General features: G+C 43.8%; 1 long non-coding RNA gene across 1 annotated transcript; it reads left to right on the top strand.

Annotated features, from left to right (window-relative positions):
• The first annotated feature begins 583 nt into the window (after positions 1-583).
• On the top strand, positions 584-16639 carry LOC118993001 (uncharacterized). Its single transcript, XR_005067760.1, has 3 exons — positions 584-698; positions 11340-11530; positions 16519-16639. It is a non-coding gene; the product is annotated as an uncharacterized LOC118993001 (long non-coding RNA).
• Positions 16640-17712: the final 1073 nt, after the last annotated feature.

The following is a 17712-nucleotide window of genomic DNA, read 5'->3' as shown; positions in this document are numbered from 1 at the left end:
CCTCGGTTCTTATTCACATTCACTTTTACTGGAGGCATTCCCAGCGTGACGGGAGCAAAACCTACTTGGGAAGCAGCATTTTTATCTGAGGCCGGGGCTGGTAGAAGGTGTGGGGGAGGCGCCCAGGGTGGCAGTGACCGCTGAGGGCTCAGGAGAGCCCGGAGATAAGTGAAGGCAGAGGTCGGCGATGACTCGGTAGAAGTCTAAAGGTCCCCTTGTTTCATGCCTGTGAAGATGTGAGATAAAATAAAGGACAACTCTCAATGCTACATTGGTCCTGCTGCTGGAATAAATCAGTTGTCAGATTTCCATTAAAGACAAGTCCTCGTACTCTAAACTTTAATGTTAGAATGCTTGCCTTTTCTGTTTTGCCTCTCTGATTTTCAGGGTCAGGATAGGAGTTTAAAAGCCAAGAAAATGTGAGTCAAATCTGCCAGTGGTGGCCCTGTGACTGGGGCTGACCTTGACAGGAGTGCAGCAACAGATGACAAAAGCCTATAGGCACCTTTTAAAGATCAACTTGACTCCCTTGTCCTTGTCATCTTCCCTGCCTTCAGCCAAATTTCCTATTGTCCCTCAGACCTTTCCTGTGCTTTTGGGTACAAGCCGTCTCCAGGAGTGGACACGAAGGAGGATGGCACAAATGCACTGTCAGCATCAGCCACAAACACTCACTGACCATCTGAGAGTAAAAAGAGGTAAGCAACACTTTCCTGCTTTCAACAACCTTAGTCTGTTCTCCCAGGAAATGCAAGAATCTTCAGCCCTGGCTGTGTGGCTCAGTTGATCTGAGGATTGTTCCATGCACTGGAAGTTTGGGGCTTAATTTCCAGTCAGGGCACACGCCTAGGTGGCACATTCAATTCACAGTTGGGGGGTCTCTGGGGGTGGCAATAGATCACTGATGTTTCTCACGCCAATGTTTTTTCTCTCTCTTAGGTCAATAAATGTATCCTCGGGTGAGACTTCCAAAAAATTTAAAGTGGTTCCAGGCAGATGGATATCTACCTGCCTAAAAGAAGCTAACACAGATTCCAATTCTCTTTGCAGAAGGGCATCTTCATCTTAGGCCATAGCGCATCTTCACAAATAATTTTCTAGGACAGTGAGTAGCATATAATTAAAAATATCCAAGCATCAAGGAAACCAACAGAAAAACATGTAGACTTTTGATTATTGAATTAGTATTTGCAAGTTATAAAACATCCATGCTAATAAATGGTGATGGAAGGAGACTTGACTTGGGGTGGTGAACACATAAAACAATATACAGATGACGTACGACAGAACTGTACACCTGAAACCTATGCAATGTTATTAACTAATAAGTTCAGTAAAAAAGTAAAAAAAATCCATACTTAGTGTTTAAATATATTAGAAATATCTGCAGGGAATGGTAAACTTTAAAAATATCCAGTATCACTGGATTTAAAAAATAACAAAGTTTAAGTTTTAATCAAAATGAAAAACCCGGGGGATAGATTAGACACAGTTAAAGAGTCGATGAAAGAGCAAAATACATTTTTCTGAACGCAACACAGAACCAAAAAGATGGGAAATGTGAACAGGGGTTGAGACATGCAAGATAACACCAAAGAGAAATTCCAGAAGGATGGGGAAAGAATTAGGCAAAGACATAAGAACCACCCATTTTCAAAACTGCTCCCAATACTTACCCAGAGATTCAGGAAACCCATCAAACTCCAAGCTGGGTATGTAAAACACACTCAGCTACATCACAGTGAAACTGCAGAAAACTAAAGATAAAGAGAAAAGTCTTAAAAGCAGCCAGAGAAAGAGAGAGAAGGTTGCCCTTAAAGGAGCAGCAGCTAGACTGACAGCGAACAAAGGAAGCCAGAAAAAAGGGATATGTCTTCAGTGTGCTGAAAAATCACTTGCCAATCCAGAAGTGTATATGCAGTGAAAAAAAATTTTTTTTTGTCCTTCAAGAATAGGAAGGACAAAATAAATAAATATTCTAGAGAAATAAAAATAGTTCATCACTAACCAAAGCTCCTAAAGAAAATGCTAAAGGATATATTATACCTGAGGCAGGAAAACAGTGATCCTATTGGAATATTTGAGATATAAAAAGAGTGAAGAGCAGAGAAAGGGGCCAATGCAAATGAACACTGACAATACAGAGTAGGGATTAATAATATTTGGTTGTGTTTTAACTGTTGAATTAAAGTACATGATAACATGACTTACAACTAGGTAAGGAGGAATGGAATGTAGGTATTCTAAAGTCTTCATACTGCCTGAGAGGAGAGTAAAAACTATTGCTTAACCAAGACTTTTGTAGGTTAGAAACGCAGGTTGGAAACTCTGGAGTGACCACCAAAAGAATAGAAACAGGGAGTCTAACCGCCACATTAGTGTGTGTGTTGGGGGAGTAGATGGAATAATTTAAAACTCTCAGTTAAACCGAAGGGACACAACAGGATGAGCGTCCGGGGGGGTTACTCCATTTCCATCTACTTTTAGTTTTGCTGGTGACGTGGAAAGAGAAGACTCATGCTTCTCCCGTGGACCACACTTGCACCATCCGGTGCAAGACCAGAGACCTCTGACTCACACTGTGCTGACCCGATTCTCTCCCAGAGTTGAAAACAGAAACAGAAATGGGCTGCAGCCTCTGAGAGCAACAGCCCAGAAGAAAGATCCTTGAGCTCGGTGTCCCCCGGAAGGTCCCTGAAGGAGGCCTGGCTCCCGCCCCACTGTCCTTCCCAAGACCTAGCTGGTCTGTGAGCTCTGCCACGTGCTTCCAATACAGTCTATCACCAGTCCCTTCCCCCGAATCCTCCTTGGTTTGCCCTTGCTTAATCAGCCTTGATTTCCTTGAAACAAAGGAAATGTAACTGATGCCAAGAATCATTGCGGCAGATGCCAGATGTATCTTCACTCTCTGACACAAAAATCCAAAGGTTTGGCATGAATGGTGAAGTTGTCTTCTTAGCAACAACTTAACCTGAATGCAGCTGGATTCTCTAACTACTATCAAATACGCAAGATAAGGGTGCCCAAGAGGTAGCCCATATGGGGATGGCTCCCGTGGGAGGCCTTGGCTCTTACTTTATACTCACTCAAAGGCCGTACTCACTCCTTTGTCATATCCTCCAAAACACATCCAAACCCACAACACATGAAGGAGAAAACTGATGTTTTATTGAAGGTTCTTNCCAGTAATGGTGAAGTTGTCTTCTTAGCAACAACTTAACCTGAAATGCAGCTGGATTCTCTAACTACTATCAAATACGCAAGATAAGGGTGCCCAAGAGGTAGCCCATATGGGGATGGCTCCCGTGGGAGGCCTTGGCTCTTACTTTATACTCACTCAAAGGCCGTACTCACTCCTTTGTCATATCCTCCAAAACACATCCAAACCCACAACACATGAAGGAGAAAACTCATGTTTTATTGAAGGTTCTCTGGAGTCTGTGAAATTGGGTTCCCATCCCATACCCATCACCAAGCAGAAACGTCATCCATTACCCTACAGACAGCTTGTCTCTTCCCACCAGAGTCCACCCCTGCCCGTTGCCTCTTCTTCCTTTTTTCTCCCCCACCCTACCCAACTGTAAAACTTCCCTTTGTTATCTTAAGAAGGTCAGCTTTTGCCCTTGGCTTGTCTATTCAGGAAAACAAAAACCCTGGTAGTGTGCAGAACAGCATGGCCCTTGGGGTTGAGGGTCTTGGTTCCTTTACCATCCTATCTGATGTGTTTTCCTCAGAAAACTGAGTTTGCCTCTATGGTGGCAACTCAACAGCATTCTTAGCACCTTGAATCTCGCCTGGTACAATAGGCTGTTCCTAAAGAGTCACTGGATGGATTTCATACAATTCTGTGTAGCTCATAGAGCCTCAAAAAAGTGCGTCACATAAAATATATGCTTACCAGTTGGTCCTTGCAGAGAGAGGGCTGCGTCACCACCGTTCAGGGGCCTGTGAGAGGACTTAAGGTTGTGGTACTGGATTAGTAGTACAATGGATTCAAAGTTGGAAGCCATCCAACTAACAATGGGTATACAACAGAATAGAGCATTAACTCAATTCCTCCACTGATTAAACGGTGAAGCTTTAGTGCTTTATGCGAAGGGTATGGGCATGCGGAAGAAAGCTTGGGGTAGAGAAGAGTGGTCTCTGTTTCCTCTTCAAGGATGGTGCAAAAACAGGCAAACCAGGGGAAGGACTCCATTTCTATGGACATACATCTAAAGCCAAAGAACTATTGGCCTAAAAGGAAAATTTGGACACTGTCCATACAAGCCCAAAATATCTCATTGAAGTGGAATTACCAGATAGAATACAGGATATGTGATGAAACCTGAATTTCAGATACACAACAAATAATTTTTTTAGTATATGTGTGTCCTAAGCATTGCATGGGGCATTTTAACTCTAAAAAAGTCATTCTTTATCTCAAATTCAAATTTTACTGGGTGTCTTATATTTTCATTTGCTAAATCTGGCAATTCCAAATTTATGGANCCAGTTGGTCCTTGCAGAGAGATGGCTGCGTCACCACTGTTCAGGGGCCTGTGAGAGGACTTAAGGTTGTGGTACTGGATTAGTACTACAATAGATTCAAAGTTGGAAGCCATCCAACTAACAACAGGTATACAACAGAATAGAGCATTAACTCAATTTCTCCACTGATTAAACGGTGAAGCTTTAGTGCTTTATGCGAAGGGTATGGGCATGTGGAAGAAAGCTTGGGGTAGAGAAGAGTGGTCTCTGTTTCCTCTTCAAGGATGGTGCAAAAACAGGCAAACCAGGGGAAAGACTCCATTTCTATGGACATACATCTAAAGCCAAAGCACTATTGGCCTAAAAGGAAAATTTGGACACTGTCCATACAAGCCCAAAATATCTCATTGAAGTGGAATTACCAGATAGAATACAGGATATGTGATGAAACCTGAATTTCAGATACACAACAAATAATTTTTTTAGTATATGTGTGTCCTAAGCATTGCATGGGGCATTTTAACTCTAAAAAAGTCATTCTTTATCTCAAATTCAAATTTTACTGGGCGTCTTATATTTTCATTTGCTAAATCTGGCAATTCCAAATTTATGGAAGTAAGTATTTGGTTTATGGTCTAGATATTGGACCTTGTATCACCCGAATAAATCAATCTCCTCTTCATATAGATGTTTGGCTATTGTGTAAAGCAATGCTTTTCCATCACTCCGCGGCAAGAGTTTTTAAAGCATGCAATGCCTATTTAGTCTGGGGCACTGACCTCTTTTCCCTTAGACTGTTAAATAAAAAAAAATGGCAACAGACAGCACAATAGCCTTTCGGTGTGAATGAATCAAAATTTTTCCTATTTCTTGGTCAGATCAGCAAACATAGCTTATCAGTGTGCTGCAGAATTTTAGTGAGTAGTTTCTGTGTGCCATCAGATGGAAAAGGTTGAAACTCACTGGTGTAAAGGATTAAAAGCCCACTTTCTCCTATCCTTGCATCCCTTTGGTCCTTTCTCCCCCTAACCGTAAGTGGTTGAAACAAAAGATTTTTCTTGCTATTCGCCCAACTCTCAAGGGCTCAAGGACCAAAGCTCTGGGTTACTCAGTTCTTACAGACTTTCAGTGAGGTGGCACTGATAAAAGGATCAGAATGACTCCTCTAGGTGTTACAGATCTCAAAGTGGGAAAAAGCTCAAAGTGACAAAACCAGCTCATCCTTGACATACTTTCCAATCTGAGTCACAGAGCCCTGGCCACCAGGGACCCCGTCAGAAAAGCCAGTCTTAAGGATATGTTCACAGTCTTTCATAACAAATAATGACCGAGGTGGATAAAAGAAACAAAGACGCTCTGCAAATCCACAAGTGCTGGGGTTCAAGGTATAGAATGTTGGTGGAAGTGAAGGAGAGAAAACTGGTCAAAATACACAGAAATCTGTACAACAAAAAGCTGTAATTGGGATGGATGCCATTGTCTGTTGCTGAGGGTCAGGTGTGTATACATAGATAATTCATCAACCCATTTTAGTGGGAGGCCAAGCCTATCTACAGTAGGGGAAAATTTTATTTTGAAGATCCTTTAAAAAGAACCAATTTAATTTTCTTCAAGTAGATGCAGTGGAACTATTGAAAGTTATACTTTAATGAAAAGATAAGCATAAGGTACACAGTTAAAATGCCAAAGGACCACTTAGAGTCTTTTGACCCTAAGCAGTGACTAACTTCTCATGGCGCTGCTACATAATTCATATCAAGTAATACAAATTTTAAAAATACATATTTTTAAGAAATTTAATGGATACAAGTGTGCTATACTTCTTGGGGTGCCTGCCTGGCTCTGAAAGATTTCTCTTTTCTAAAAATATCTTCAGCACTCAGAAGTTATCTCTCAATAAACTAAGTCCTTTGATTCTTCCCCCAGCAATCATAGCTGATTGTCTAGAAGCTGTCACCTGACCCAGGCTGGACCAATCAGAACATCATTCAAACCGAGACTTGAATCCAAGCCCCTTTAGGAGGTGGAAGCCTGGTATGTGAGTCTTGGGAGTTCTCTGTGCCACGTGGAAGGATTGTGACTATTGCAGGAGGCTGAATCCCACACACAGAGAGAAGCAGAGACATAGAGCACGTGTCCTGTTCAATTCCAGTCCCTAGTTTCAGTTGTCCCTGAGGCTCAGCTGTTCCTTTCTACTTCCCGGGGCTGTGTGAACTGTTGCATGTGTTTATCTGGTAAATCCTCTCTTGCTCTCTCTCTCTCTTTTTTGCCTATGATAGCGATGCTCCTGCCATTTGTAATAAAAGCACCCTGAATATTTCAGCATGGTGTATCATTTGCTGTGCTGCCGCTAGGGTTGTGTAGAGATGCATGGAACAGAGCTTTTACCTGTAGGGACTTTACAGTACTGTGCACAAACCATAATATAGGGTGGAAAGTAAGAAGTGCTGGGAGGGGACTCAAGAGCTGAAAGAAAGCAAAGGTGAGGATTTAGGGACAAGTTCTTGCCTGAGATAGCTTTTGAGCTTGCCTCTCAGGTGAGATAAGATTTAATCGTATGGCAATGAGGGACAGAATAGCCTGGAGACAGAGAAGACAGCATGAGCAAACATTTAGCAGCATACAAAAATGGGGTATATGTGGAAAACAGCCATGCCTGGCAGGTCAAATCATTCAGCAGCAATGGGCAGCCCTGAAGATTCTTAAGCCAACAGAGGAATGTGGTCTTCGGAATAATAAATCCAACAGTGGATTGAAATGAGGGAAGGAATAAGGGCGTGCTGTTAGGAGGTTGCTACGGCATTCTGAGCTGAAAATAACGCATGTTTTAAGTAGGAGGAAGCCAACAGGAGTGGACAGAAAATGAGGAAACTACTTACTTCAGATCATCAATCTTTCTAGTAAAGAAGGAAATCTAAAGAGCAGGATACGGAGGTGGAATGTGAACTCGAGGAGTGAAAAAAAGGCTTTGATAGTGGGGAGGGGCAGGGGTGAAGGAGCTGCGAGAAGGAGCCAGAAGTGACCACAGGACAGACCAGGGTCGTTGAAGTCTTCCTTGAGGTTAAACAATGAGAACTAGAAGTAAAACCAGCAAGCAGGCTCTTCAGCAGGTGGCCTCCCATCAGAGAATAGAAAGTGGAAGATGCAGGTCACCCAGAGAGGGCACCTCGTGAAGTTCATGGACGAGAAAGAACAGGGGTGCTGGAGGGAGAACCTTAGAGAAATGGCTGAGCCCAGGAACAGAGCCCCCAGGGGACTGCATAGCTTGAGAGGGGGAGTGTGTGCCCCGGGTGAGGCTGCGAGCAAAGTCAGGAGGACACTCAGAAGACAGTGAGAAGCACTGGGATAATCAGCGCAGCAGGGTTAAGGGAATAGGAGTTCCTGCGGAGCTGAAAGGAGAATGTCGGGGGTCCAGAGCATGGGCCCGGAATGGTTCTGCGTGGTCTGCTTGTGTCTTGATGACATAAGATCAGCGAAGATAACAGTATCTAGACCTGAGGGGGCCGAGGAACTGTAAGGAAAGGTTATATTTAGATGTTTCTAGAACGAAGAGGAACAAAAGACCAGAGCATCTGAAAAATATCCTCCAGAGTGGTAGGCAGGAAGAAGGTCTGGGTATCAGAATGGTGGAGACTCCATAGAGATTGTTGAGAGTTGATGGTGGGAAAAAATAGTCAGGAAAAGGAACTTGGGAACAGGAGTAAGGAGCGGCCCTTAATGGTACGTCAGTTTGGAATAGGGCAGGAGGGGGACAGAAGGCATGCAAGTGGAATGCTGTGCAGGGAGGGAGGAAAGGGTCCTGCAGATAAAGACAGATTTTGATTGAAGGGGGGTGATGAAAGGGGCAGTTGAAGTAGAGATTAATGGTACGGGATGGTTTACGTCCAGGGGATGACTGGTTTCCCCAAGCCCTGAGGAGAACTCAGACGGCGCTGTAGAGGAACAAGAATGCAGGAAAAAAGATGAGCACAGTTGATAATTTCCCACGGTAAGTTTAATGAAGTGAGAGGCAGCTTAAGACTCACAGTAACGATAAGGAAGCAGATATGGGAAGATGGATTCTCCCCAGAATTCTTTGTAAAGATTGTTTTCACAAGCATGTCTATGTCCCCCCTCCCACACTCAAGCATTCTATTTGCTTGGCAAATCATGCGTGTGTGCACATGCACCGTAACAAGGGCTCACTGGGCCTTCACTGTGTTTGGAGATAAGGGACCCGTGTCCCCTTTTTGATCACTGAGTAGACAGTTGAGTGTAAAAGATTCCAGAGAAAATAGATGTTTCCCCAACTCTCTTTTTCAGTCTTTGGAGTGTGGAGAAGATGGGGGGAGGACAGAATGTCAAGTTTAATAGCAGAAAGGGAAGCAGAGTTATCTGAGGGCCACCTTAGGAGGTGAAGTCCATTTTCCCTTCAGAGCTTCTTCCCCAAAGCCTCAGAGATTTGAAGATTATCGCCCCTTTGGCTTCTCCCTGCGGCATGGATGTAAAATAACCCTGTTCCACTTGTTTTCAAACCCACCAGGCAGTGCTTGGGGTGTCCCGGTTCCAGGCCCCAGATGCAGGGAGTCCTGTTTGGTGAGGATAGATCCTACAAATAGAGGAATTAGGCGTGGGTCCCAGAGCTGCACCCAGAGACCATGAAGGTGTCCCACTCATTGGATCCCTCCCGGCATTTGTCACCCATGTCAGCAATGTGGCAGCAGCATGGGGCAGTGATTAGGATGTCCACCCATTGGCTGTGTGACCTTTGGCAAGTTATTAGAGTTCTTCACTGTCTCTCACCCAGGTCACCAGTATGATGTCATCCTGAATCATCGGTATGATGGTCATATGCCTCATTTGTATGAATCGTGAACGTGGAGCATGAACTTAGCACAGCACCTACTGCAGAGTTGAGCTGGCTGCTCATGTGCACACACGCATTGCTTACTATTGTAGATTCAACAAGCTTCCAGTGAGAAGCAGGAGGCGGGCCGCATGTGCAGTGTCACCCAGTCCTTGAGTAGCACAAGGACAGATCGTAGGCCAGCAGTACCAGGGCTGTGGGGACAGCCCAAGTCCTTGGGAAGGAGGAGCTTTACAAACCTGGGGCCTGGAGGAGAGACTTGAGGTGTGCCCCGGGTTGCTCTGTGTTTCTATAACCAGGTTCCGGGACCCTCACTCCTTGGTGGGGTCTGAACCAGAGTTCTGGCATCCTCCAGTCAGGAATGCTGACTCTCACCAGAGCTGCCGGAATCAGGGCCTGCATTTACAGGACACACGGGTGACTTAGGTGCACGCTGGAGCTTGAGAAGACATGCTGTTGAGGGGTGAGGCACTCCACTGGCTCAATTTGCTTAATCAGCACAACCTTCCAACAAAGGTGGGGACAGCTCACAGCCTTCGTGTGGCTTCAGGGGGGCAAATGAGAGGAGGTGATGGTCAAAGGGGAAACCTTTAGGCTGGCTGCCTCCTAATCAACTAGATTTCATTCGCGCCTCTCTGGGAAGGCTATTAATATGGAAAAAGAGTGGGACAGACCTTACTGCACACTCAGCAGTACCTGGTGATTTGTGCCTCAGAAAATCAGATGAAACATTTTAGGGAAGCAAATTAATGAAGTGCCTAGTGCGAAGGAATCAAAGCCTAGGTCAGCCTCATAGAGGCTGTGTTTGCAAAGCGCCTGGTGCTGTACTTGCAAGTGTGTATATGCGTGTGTGCATGTGTGTGCACATGTGTTTACAGTCCTCCTCCTACAACATGCATGGTTGGGAACGATGTGTGCTTTCTTTCATAAACAGGACCAGTGTGTCTGCCTAAGAGGGAACACTATTTGAACACCTCTTCTGAGGGCACACAAACTTCTCTCCAGAGATAAGGGAAGGAGTTATCTCTTCTGTGACGTCGTACAACTGGTCTCTGGACGGAGCTCTGCCTTTCTCTTTGCCTTGTCCCCAACATGTTTTCTCTCCGTTGTTATTGTTTAACAGAGAACACAAGTTTCTAGTTGACAGAGCCCATGCCCAGCTCCTCCACTGAACATTGCACAAGTGACCCGTCTCGTGCCGCCCCAGTAAACAGACAAGTCAGGAGACAGAGTGTCCTGGTGCTGTGCAAGCCCAGCCTGGGTGCTCCGGAGTCGGGCCCTGCCGCCTGGCCTTAGGACTCCCACTCCCCGAAGGAGCCCTGCGCAGTCAGCAGACCCCCTGTTCATCGGCACCACTCTGGGATTTGCCCTGTTTAATCAGGAATGTGCCTCAGATAACGAGCTGAGAGGAATGCAGGCTCTCCATCAAAGTTTCCCAATGACAGGGATCTTTATCATGCCGGAGGCAAGGGCAGGCACACTGCTGGAGCAACCCCGTGTGATACCTCAGAACGGTGACACTCAGCTCCTGGAACTGAGTTGCAGAAACAAGTGTGCGGGGTGCGGGGGGGGCGGGGGGGGGATTGTTGCTTGCTCCAGGATACCTTTGACCTGGAACTGCAAACAACCCTTTATTTTTCTGTCTTGCTCCTCCTTTTAGAGTGACCCCAGTAACTGCAGATTACTCAACAGTTATATTTAGCAAGTCAGGGAAGGGATTAGCCAGTTCCAGCCAACCAGCCTTCCTTCCAGGCCTGGATTCCTTTGCCACCCCTCGGGTTCCTTCCTGCCAGCTGACTCTTAACCCCTCCCTTCCACTGCCAGCCTCCAACACCAGCAGAACAGATAGACTGTGAGGGAGGCCGCCCAAGTGCCCAGGTCCAAAACTCAGCAGCCCAGAACTCTGCTCTGAGATAGACTTCTCTCTTGGAGCCTGAATATTTTTGATCATGCAGTGTTTCCTAATAAAAAATTATGCAAGTACCCTTGGAACGGGAAATGACTTAAGCTTTTCTTTTATCAGCTCATGAACTCTGAAGAATGAGCACAAGTCAAGGCTTTGGAGGAGGGAGGGCTGACTGATGAAAACAGAACATGAACCACTCCCCCAAATCCACCAAAACGGAGCAAAGAATGGAAAAGGGCCTAACTGGGAGGAGGACAAAGTGAGCGGAAGAGAACACAGAGGAGAGAGTGCATGCCTTTGCCCCAGCTGTGAGTAAAGTTAAAAGTCATAGTAACAGAAGCCCTAAACACTGAGTTAAATGGAACGTGTGCGTGGGAGGAGGGGCAGGGCGTGCAGCAGGAGAAGGCCTCCAGACCTTCATCTTCCATTTGAGAAGGCCATGGCCAACACCTAAAACTGAACGTGGAGACAGAGCTGAGTGGGCTTGTGTTTTAGAAATAAGGAGTAAATACTAGTGGAAAAAAAACACCTTAAAAAAAGGGGAATTCGAAGTAGAGGAATGTAGTAAGGGCTCTTGTCTTCCATATTCCAGCAGAATTTAGTTTTTAAACTAGGTGATGAATTTTCCTCATAAAAATTGAAATGTAAAAACGTGAAAGACGTGAAGAGAAATGCTTCAGGTTTCAGGTTTCTACTCAGGACTGGCTCAATGGGGTTGGTTTAAAGCCTGAGCCACTCAGAGGCTGACTCGACCGAACTATCTCCACCACACCCTTGAGAGGAAGGCAGACCGACCTGCCCGTGTTTCTCCCCATGAAGTATGACTAAAAAGATAGCATTTTCCTTTGACCCGGCCTGGCTTCCAAAGGGGCAAACCTGGGGTGAATCGATTCCACTCTAAACTGTAGGCCTGGGCAGGGTGCGAAGGAAGGGCTTGCAAAGGGCCTGTTCCAATGGAAGAATTTGCATCTCCTTTGCCATCCAGATTTCTATTTCCCATGTTCAAAGACTCCACGCACCGGGTAGACCTGGTCTTCCTGTGATTGCTGCCCAGGCGACTACACCTGACGCCAGCCTGCACCTGTAGTGGGCCCTGTGTGCGGTCTGTGCCCCGCATGCCACTTTCCACTGGTGTCTGGGGACCCTAGCTTGGGAGTGGGGGTGGGTGGTCATCCACGAAGTCCTTCTTTTCAATGTGCAGAAGTGCATTAAAACCCTGGGCCCGACTGCTAGGATCCACAGACCATAACTCAAAAGCCACTGTCCCACAGCGGCAGACATGCTGCCTCTGAGGAAAACAGAATGCATTGCTGTGTCTGGGCAGCCCTTGCAAAAAATGTGCAAAAAGAAGCAGCTGGGATGGTATGAAGCCTCAGTAAAGGCCCTGGCCTATAGTCAGCACTCAATAAATATTAGTTATCACTATGAGAATAATCATTATCACTTTGAACAGGATGTAGTCTTGAAACTGTGATGAATTTACATTGCATTCTCTTACCGATACATGCCTATCATATTTTAATTAATTAAACCCATTGTTGGATTATAAACAAATCCCTGGATTCCAGAGATTTCAGCTTTGTAACGTATGAAAAACTGAACACCACCGCTGCCCAAACAAGGTGGAAGGAGAGCTGCTAACCTTCTCCAAACTTTCTTCTTTGTCCTAAAGTCAACGAGACGTGCTGGCTGCCACTTGAAGACCATACACTATTCTACTGAGTAAAACTGTCACAATTTTACAGTCATTCCCCAAAGACTGGATATTTAGATTATTTCTTACTTTTCATATTATTTATGATGCTGGAGAGCATTTTTCTTAAAAAGCCTTTTTCCACACTAAGCTTATTTCCTTATGTTAGACTCACTATTGGGAAATAGTAAAGAGGAATGAAGATTTTTCATTTAAAAGGTTCTTGATTTTTATTTCCTAAGAGTTGTACTACTTCATAGTCTCACTGAGAGTATTTTATCTTGCTGACATCAAATAATTTTTTTTGGCCCTGGCTGGGTAGCTCAGTTGGTGAGAGTGTCATTCCAATATGCCAAAGTTGAGGGTTCAATCCCCAGTCAGGGTGCATAGATGAATCAACCAATGAAGACATAAATAGGTGCCAACATCAAATCAATATTTCTCTCTCCCCCTCCTTCTTCTCTTTCTCTCTAAAATCAATTTAATACATGAAAAAATTATTTAATTTTCTATTAAATTACCACAAGTTTAGTGGCTTAAAACAACACACATGTATTATCATATAGTTCTGGAGATCAGAAGTCCAACATGATTCTCAATGGGCTAAAGTAAAGGTTTTGGTGGGGTCCTGGCTGGTGTAGTTCAATGGATTGAGCACCGGCCTGTGAACCACAGTGTTGCTGGTTCAATTCCCAGTCAGGGTACGTGGCTGGGTTGCAGGCCAGGTCCCCAGCTGGGGGTGCCTGAGAGGCAACCACACATTGATGTTTTCCTCTCTCCCTCCCTTTCACTCTCTAAAAATAAATAAATAAAATCTTTAAAATCAATAAATAAAAACATAAACTTTAAGGTATTGGTGGAGCTGTGTTTCTTCTGGAGGCCTCAGGAAGAATCAATGTCTTGCCTTTTTCAGCTTCTAGAGGCAGCCCTAGAATAGGCAAGCCCATTCATTGGCTTGTGGCCCCTTTACTTTATTGCCAAAGCCAGCAGCACAGAACTGAGTCCTCCTCACACTGCCCTCTGTCTGGTCCTCTCTTCCACTTCCCTCTTCCACTTAGAAGGATCTTTTTTATTACATTGGGCCCAACAGGATAATCTTCTCAAGATCATCTCATTCACAATCTTGATTCTAGCAGTAACTATATTTCCCCTTTGCCATATATTCTAACATGTTTATAGTTTCCAGAAATTAAAATGTGGTCATCTTTGGGGTGGGATGGGGGGAATTATTCTGCCTACTACAGTCATGCCTAGCTTCAAGTCAATTAGCACAATTGATTTTCCTGGCCATGGCCATGGTCATATGGATTAATCCAGTCCAATCAGAGTAAATGTCAACTCTAGCTAGGAATGTTGGGACAGAAGGACTTTCCCTCTTCTTCTAGACCTATCCTGCCCAGTACAGTAGCCACTAGCCACAGTAGGCTTTGAACACTTGAAATTAGGGTATTGTGACCAAAGAAAATTAATGCAAAATATATTAGTCATTTAAAAATGATTACATACTGAGATAAAGTTTTGCATAGATTGAATTAAATAGAAAACATTTTTAGAATTAATTTACCTTTTTCTTCTTGCTTTTTAAACATGTGAGTACTACAAAATTATAAATCACACATAGGGTTTGCCTTATATTTCTACTGAATGGTGCAATCCTAGATAATATAGCAAATATGAGGCCTGAAACTGCTCTAGCAATTTTTGCCAGATTGTGGAAAGTCAGCTTAGATGGAGCTGGAACTGAAGAAGGAAGAACAGAGGGAAAGAAATTGGCCCCTTGATAATATCACTGAGCCACTGGTTCAACCAGCCTAGAACCATCCAACCATATTCTTTCTAGGCTAACATACTCGTAGACTTTCTACAGCCCAGGTGAACACTTCCCCAGGCTATGCATCCCTTCCCCTTAGTCTCAAATATGATGTCTAAATAAGTCCTTGAGCAATTACAAACCTTAAAAAAAAAAAAACTAGCCCTTTTTAAAATGGTTAAAGTAGCTACACGATCAGTGTAAAGAGTTTGGTCAACACAGTAAAGCCAGAAGACAGTAGCCATAACCCATCCTAACATCTCTTCTCCTTACGTTAAGCAAACATTCTATTCTGGAATGTGTAACTCAAATAGCATTTCAGTCAAAAAGTACAATTACTACATCATCCAGTGAACGGCATCCAGAATGTGTTTGCTTGCCAGACAGAGCAGCAGAGAGGGGGTTGCTTCCCACTCCCTTCTTCTGGAATCTTCTCCTTGTCAGTTTATCTACTCATCTCCAAGATTTTTGAGTATTTAAGGTCTCTCTCCTCGAACTATGCCATTTCCAACCTGTCTCACCAAAGAGGTGGCTGCCAGCACCTTGAAGATGAACATCTGTGGCTTCCCTCATCCTCTTCCTTGGCTTTCCTTGACCTTTGGTCTGTTCTGTAACTTCCCTGTGCAGAATTCTTTTCAGTGCCATGGAATCCTGCAAGTTCAGCAGCAGCAGCTCAAGCTGCTCTTTGAGCCTCCTGTTATTCACGCCGCCTTCGATTCCAATGACCTTAAAGTGGCGTCTGCTCCCACTTAAGCAAAGCTTAGGATGCCTCGGGAAATTGTAGACAATTGTTCGAAATTGAAATAAAGCTTTGCCGCTAATAACACACACATCTCATAGGCATAGAGAATCTCACAATAACAGTAACAGCATGAGGCCGAAAGAAAATAGCCTTCTGGAGCCTCCTCTTGCTGTGTGCTCTTGCTTATAGAAAGTTGTCTGAACCTGGGAAGCTTTGTGCACTCAAACGTAACGCGAAGTGTTCTGTGTCTTCAAACTTGCATTGTGCACCAGACTGCCATTGACCCGGTTTTCCTTTTTTTCTAGAGTGGCTTTTCTAACGGGGTTGGGGGTAGAGGGATCACAGATCTGAAATAAGAATATTCTAGAATGTGTTCTAGAATATATTCAGTTACATGCTATTTTTAAAACAAAAGCTTTTAAATTCCTTTTTAACTACTCAGATGTTACTTTATTCATAGATAAATTGAAGATAAAAATCATTCCCGGTCTTTATAAAAACTCCATATTACTTAAAATTCATTTTAAAAGCTAGCAGTGAGGCCTGACTGGTGTAGTTCAGTGAGTTGGATATTGTCCCACACACCAGAAGGTTGATAGTTCAATTCCCAGTCAGGGCACATGCCTGGGTTGTGGGCCAGGTTACTGGTTAGGGGCATGTGAAAGGCACCTGATTGATGTTTCTCTCACATTTCGATGTTTCTCTCCCTCTCTTCCCCTCTCTGTAAAAATAAATTAATTTAAAAAATTTTTAAAGTTAGCAGTGAGATTTTACCCGTGTTTGATTGCATTATGGCCAGAGCCTATGACTTTTGTAATCCCATGGCCCACATCCCAAATGGTTTATATGCTGGGAGGAAGAAGGGAAAAAAATGCATGACTTGGTAAGAGTTGGCCAAACTCTTCATATTCCCAAGTGTGGGTCACCATGGTAGAAATGAACTGGAGAATGTAGCCAAGAAGATGCAGTGTGACTTTCTGTATTCTACCTTCTTGAATCCAAGATGACAATGTGCTACCTCAAACCCACTGACTCCCTCCATCATAAGCAGAGGCAAGGAAGAACAGAGAGACTTGGCCAGGCTTTGCTGACCAGGGAAATTGACCTTGACCCCTTCTGATTATTATCTTGGGATGCAGAAGGGCATGAAGCTGCCTGGAGGGCAAAGGGCCTGCAGCTGTTAAGTGCTGAACTTTCAAGGGGAAATGATAACTTCTAAAATGCTCCATAATGATCAGAAGCTCTCCCTCCCTTTGTGGAAAGCAGAGATGACGGTGGTATATAGAGAGGGACAGAAATATGAGAATGAGGGTGTCTCCTTTCTATTATAGAAAGCAATACCTAATCTAGAGCCTTACACCTAGCAGTCACCTGGCAGGCATTTGCTACTTGTCTGAGTGCTATGATGGTATGAGCATCTTTATTCTTATTTATAATGGAGTCACCAAGTTGTACTTTCATGTGATGCTTTACTGATTGTTGGCAATGTTTAAGCTATAACATCCAGCTCTTCCCTTCAAAGACCTTATAATCTAATTGAGACACAACACAAAATATTGTATCCATAAAAATTTACATAAATGTTGAAGAAAATTATAGAAGATATAAAGCAGTCAATGGTTCATTGTTCAGTAAATTATAAAAACAATGCCCACGAAAGGCTTCCTAAGGAAGGATGGACCACTCTGAGCGAGGCTGGCCAGGGAAAGCTCAGAGGAAACAGGATTTCAACTGACCTCTCGAGACTGTTACCAGTAAAAAAGGAGGAGAGAAGACAGGGTGGATGTTCCAAAAGTAGCCAAGTATAGGAAAGATTGAGGTAGATTTCAGAGGTGGTGAATAAAATGTTTGACCAAAGCATAGAGTTCATTAGGGGAACGATGGAAAATAAGATTGACAGATTATCTTGGTATCAAAATTTGAATGAATTTGAATGGCAACCTAAGGTATTGGAACTTTAGTTATAGGCAATGGGAAGTCATCAATGCTTCTGAGCAGAGTAATAATGAGATCAAAGTGAATCAAAATCAAGTCTTTGGAAAAAATGCTAAAAAATGTTAACATAGTAATGTTAGGATGGTATTGTTTTCTTCTCTATTTTGCAAACATTTAATTTTCCCAATCAGAATTATAATCAGGTCATTTATTGCTAAAAGGTTAAGTAATTTTCTTCACAGTCTCTCCATACTATGTCTCCTCTCTAGAATTTTCTTGGCTTTAGGCATTTGGTTTTGATATGCAATAC

This window comes from Sturnira hondurensis, unplaced genomic scaffold (assembly GCF_014824575.4).
Source record: "Sturnira hondurensis isolate 20B ecotype Veracruz unplaced genomic scaffold, ASM1482457v3 Scaffold0008640, whole genome shotgun sequence".
Classification (NCBI taxonomy): domain Eukaryota; kingdom Metazoa; phylum Chordata; class Mammalia; order Chiroptera; family Phyllostomidae; genus Sturnira; species Sturnira hondurensis.
Note: the sequence above shows the minus strand (reverse complement) of the source record. Positions and strands in the feature narration are given on the sequence as shown.